The sequence below is a fragment of the Seriola aureovittata genome, chromosome 16, assembly GCF_021018895.1.
Source record: "Seriola aureovittata isolate HTS-2021-v1 ecotype China chromosome 16, ASM2101889v1, whole genome shotgun sequence".
Lineage (NCBI taxonomy): Eukaryota > Metazoa > Chordata > Actinopteri > Carangiformes > Carangidae > Seriola > Seriola aureovittata.
In genome coordinates this window covers 25,254,538-25,259,869 of record NC_079379.1, presented here as the reverse complement: position 1 = coordinate 25,259,869, position 5,332 = coordinate 25,254,538, and the positions used below count along the sequence as shown (strand labels likewise).

At 25.5% G+C, this 5,332-nt stretch overlaps 1 long non-coding RNA gene across 1 annotated transcript; it reads left to right on the top strand.

The window, feature by feature from the left end:
* Window positions 1–3,951: 3,951 nt before the first annotated feature.
* LOC130184080 (uncharacterized) lies at window positions 3,952–5,100 on the top strand. The gene is made up of 2 exons (XR_008829927.1): window positions 3,952–4,201; window positions 5,049–5,100. It is a non-coding gene; the product is annotated as an uncharacterized LOC130184080 (long non-coding RNA).
* The last annotated feature ends 232 nt before the right edge of the window (window positions 5,101–5,332 follow it).

Genomic DNA, 5,332 nt, shown 5'->3' with positions numbered 1-5,332 from the left:
AGGCATAAAAAGTCATAGTATAGTAAGGCATAAAAACTCATAAAAAACGTCATAGTATAGTAATGCATAAAAAGTCATAAAAAGTCATAAAAAGTCATATTATAGTTAGGAATAAAAAGTCATAGTATAGTAAGGCATAAAAAGTCATAAAAAACGTCATAGTATAGTAAGGCATAAAAAGTCATAAAAAACGTCATAGTATAGTAAGGTATAAAAAGTCATAAAAAGTCATAGTATAGTAAGGCATAAAAAGTCATAGTATAGTAAGGCATAAAAAGTCATAAAAAGTCATAGTATAGTAAGGTATAAAAAGTCATAAAAAACGTCATAGTATAGTAAAGCATAAAAAGTCATAGTATAGTAAGGCATAAAAAGTCATAAAAAACGTCATAGTATAGTAAGGCATAAAAAGTAAAAAAAAGTCATAGTATAGTAAGGCATAAAAAGTAAAAAAAAGTCATAGTATAGTAAGGCATAAAAAGTCATTAAAAACGTCATAGTATAGTAAGGCATAAAAAGTCATAAAAAACATCATAGTATAGTAAGGTATAAAAAGTCATAGAATAGTAAGGCATAAAAAGTCAAAAAAAAAGTCAGAGTATAGTAAGGCATAAAAAGTCATAGTATAGTAAGGTATAAAAAGTCATAAAAAGTCATAGTATAGTAAGGCATAAAAAGTCATAATATAGTAAGGCATAAAAAGTCATAGTATAGTAAAGCATAAAAAGTCATAAAAAGTCATAGTATAGTAAGGTATAAAAAGTCATAAAAAGTCATAGTATAGTAAGGCATAAAAAGTCATAGTATAGTAAGGCATAAAAAGTCATAAAAACGTCATAGTATAGTAAGGTATAAAAAGTCATAAAAAACGTCATAGTATAGTAAGGTATAAAAAGTCATAAAAAGTCATAGTATAGTAATGCATAAAAAGTCATAGTATAGTAAGGCATAAAAAGTCATAAAAAACATCATAGTATAGTAAGGTATAAAAAGTCATAAAAAACGTTACAGTATAGTAAGGCATAAAAAGTCATAGTATAGTAAGGCTTAAAAAGTCATAAAAGGTCATAGTATAGTAAGGCATAAAAAGTCATAGTATAGTAAGGCATAAAAAGTCATAAAAGCGTCATAGTATAGTAAGGCATAAAAAGTCATAGTATAGTAAGGCATAAAAAGTCATAGTATAGTAAGGCATAAAAAGTCATAAAAAACGTCATAGTATAGTAATGCATAAAAAGTCATAAAAAGTCATATTATAGTTAGGAATAAAAAGTCATAGTATAGTAAGGCATAAAAAGTCATAAAAAACGTCATAGTATAGTAAGGCATAAAAAGTCATAAAAAACGTCATAGTATAGTAAGGTATAAAAAGTCATAAAAAGTCATAGTATAGTAAGGCATAAAAAGTCATAGTATAGTAAGGCATAAAAAGTCATAAAAAGTCATAGTATAGTAAGGTATAAAAAGTCATAAAAAACGTCATAGTATAGTAAGGCATAAAAAGTCATAGTATAGTAAGGCATAAAAAGTCATAAAAAACGTCATAGTATAGTAAGGCATAAAAAGAAAAAAAAAGTCATAGTATAGTAAGGCATAAAAAGTAAAAAAAAGTCATAGTATAGTAAGGCATAAAAAGTCATAAAAAACGTCATAGTATAGTAAGGTATAAAAAGTCATAAAAAACGTCATAGTATAGTAACGCATAAAAAGTCATAAAAAGTCATAGTATAGTAAGGCATAAAAAGTCATAGTATAGTAAGGCATAAAAAGTCATAAAAAACGTCAGTATAGTAAGGCATAAAAAGTCATAAAAAACATCATAGTATAGTGAGGTATAAAAAGTCATAGAATAGTGAGGCATAAAAAGTCATAAAAAAAGTCAGAGTATAGTAAGGCATAAAAAGTCATAGTATAGTAACGTATAAAAAGTCATAAAAAGTCATAGTATAGTAAGGCATAAAAAGTCATAATATAGTAAGGCATAAAAAGTCATTAAAAACGTCATAGTATAGTAAGGCATAAAAAGTCATAAAAAACATCATAGTATAGTAAGGTATAAAAAGTCATAGAATAGTAAGGCATAAAAAGTCAAAAAAAAAGTCAGAGTATAGTAAGGCATAAAAAGTCATAGTATAGTAAGGTATAAAAAGTCATAAAAAGTCATAGTATAGTAAGGCATAAAAAGTCATAATATAGTAAGGCATAAAAAGTCATAGTATAGTAAGCATAAAAAGTCATAAAAGGTCATAGTATAGTAAGGTATAAAAAGTCATAAAAAGTCATAGTATAGTAAGGCATAAAAAGTCATAGTATAGTAAGGCATAAAAAGTCATAAAAACGTCATAGTATAGTAAGGTATAAAAAGTCATAAAAAACGTCATAGTATAGTAAGGTATAAAAAGTCATAAAAAGTCATAGTATAGTAAGGCATAAAAAGTCATAGTATAGTAAGGCATAAAAAGTCATAAAAAACATCATAGTATAGTAAGGTATAAAAAACGTTACAGTATAGTAAGGCATAAAAAGTCATAGTATAGTAAGGCTTAAAAAGTCATAAAAGGTCATAGTATAGTAAGGCATAAAAAGTCATAGTATAGTAAGGCTTAAAAAGTCATAAAAGGTCATAGTATAGTAAGGCATAAAAAGTCATAGTATAGTAAGGCATAAAAAGTCATAGTATAGTAAGGCATAAAAAGTCATAAAAAACGTCATAGTATAGTAATGCATAAAAAGTCATAAAAAGTCATATTATAGTTAGGAATAAAAAGTCATAGTATAGTAAGGCATAAAAAGTCATAAAAAACGTCATAGTATAGTAAGGCATAAAAAGTCATAAAAAACGTCATAGTATAGTAAGGTATAAAAAGTCATAAAAAGTCATAGTATAGTAAGGCATAAAAAGTCATAGTATAGTAAGGCATAAAAAGTCATAAAAAGTCATAGTATAGTAAGGTATAAAAAGTCATAAAAAACGTCATAGTATAGTAAGGCATAAAAAGTCATAGTATAGTAAGGCATAAAAAGTCATAAAAAACGTCATAGTATAGTAAGGCATAAAAAGAAAAAAAAAGTCATAGTATAGTAAGGCATAAAAAGAAAAAAAAAGTCATAATATAGTAAGGCATAAAAAGTCATAGTATAGTAAAGCATAAAAAGTCATAAAAAGTCATAGTATAGTAAGGTATAAAAAGTCATAAAAAGTCATAGTATAGTAAGGCATAAAAAGTCATAGTATAGTAAGGCATAAAAAGTCATAAAAAACGTCAGTATAGTAAGGCATAAAAAGTCATAAAAAACATCATAGTATAGTGAGGTATAAAAAGTCATAGAATAGTGAGGCATAAAAAGTCATAAAAAGTCAGAGTATAGTAAGGCATAAAAAGTCATAAAAAGTCATATTATAGTAAGGCATAAAAAGTCATAGTATAGTAAGGCATAAAAAGTCATAAAAAACGTCATAGTATAGTAAGGTATAAAAAGTCATAAAAAGTCATAAAAAACGTCATAGTATAGTAATGCATAAAAAGTCATAAAAAGTCATATTATAGTAAGGCATAAAAAGTCATAAAAAACGTCATAGTATAGTAAGGTATAAAAAGTCATAAAAAGTCATAGTATAGTAAGGCATAAAAAGTCATAGTATAGTAAGGCATAAAAAGTCATAAAAAGTCATAGTATAGTAAGGTATAAAAAGTCATAAAAAATGTCATAGTATAGCAAGGCATAAAAAGTCATAGTATAGTAAGGTATAAAAAGTCATAAAAAACGTCATAGTATAGTAAGGCATAAAAAGTCATAGTATAGTAAGGCATAAAAAGTCATAAAAACGTCATAGTATAGTAAGGTATAAAAAGTCATAAATAATGTCATAGTATAGTAAGGTGTAAAAAGTCATAGTATAGTAAGGCATAAAAAGTCATAAAAAGTCATAGTATAGCAAGGCATAAAAAGTCATAGTATAATAAGGTATAAAAAGTCATAAAAAACGTCATAGTATAGTAAGGCATAAAAACTCATAAAAAACATCATAGTATAGTAAGGTATAAAAAGTCATAGAATAGTAAGGCATAAAAAGTAAAAAAAAAAGTCAGAGTATAGTAAGGTATAAAAAGTCATAGTATAGTAAGGCATAAAAAGTCATAAAAAACGTCATAGAATAGTAAGGCATAAAAAGTAAAAAAAAAAGTCAGAGTATAGTAAGGTATAAAAAGTCATAGTATAGTAAGGTATAAAAAGTCATAAAAAACGTCATAGTATAGTAAGGCATAAAAAGTCATAGTTCAGTGAGGCATAAAAAGTCATAATATAGTAAGGTATAAAAAGTCATAAAAAACGTCATAGTATAGTAAGGCATAAAAAGTCATAAAAAACGTCATAGTATAGTAAGGTATAAAAAGTCATAAAAAACGTCATAGTATAGTAAGGCATAAAAAGTCATAGTATAGTAATGCATAAAAAGTCATAAAAAACGTCATAGTATAGTAAGGCATAAAAAGTCATAGTATAGTAAGGCATAAAAAGTCATAAAAAACGTCATAGTATCGTAAGGCATAAAAAGTCATAAAAAGTCATAGTATAGTAAGGCATAAAAAGTCATAAAAAGTCATAGTATAGTAACTAATAAAAAGTCATAGTATAGTAAGGCATAAAAAGTCATAGTATAGTAAGGAATAAAAAGTCATAAAAAGTCATAGTATAGTAAGGCATAAAAAGTCATAAAAAACGTCATAGTATAGTAAGGTATAAAAAGTCATAAAAAGTCATAAAAAACGTCATAGTATAGTAATGCATAAAAAGTCATAAAAAGTCATATTATAGTAAGGCATAAAAAGTCATAAAAAACGTCATAGTATAGTAAGGTATAAAAAGTCATAAAAAGTCATAGTATAGTAAGGCATAAAAAGTCATAGTATAGTAAGGCATAAAAAGTCATAAAAAGTCATAAAAAACGTAATAGTATAGTAAGGCATAAAAAGTCATAAAAAGTCATAAAAAACTTAATAGTATAGTAAGGCATAAAAAGTCATAAAAAGTCATAGTATAGTAAGGTATAAAAAGTCATAAAAAATGTCATAGTATAGTAAGGTATAAAAAATCATAGTATAGTAAGGCATAAAAAGTCATAAAAAGTCATAGTATAGCAAGGCATAAAAAGTCATAGTATAGTAAGGCATAAAAAGTCATAAAAAAAGTCAGAGTATAATAAGGTATAAAAAGTCATAAAAAACGTCATAGTATAGTAAGGCATAAAAAGTCATAAAAAACGTCATAGTATAGTAAGGTATAAAAAGTCATAAAAAGTCATAAAAAACGTCATAGTATAGTAATGCAT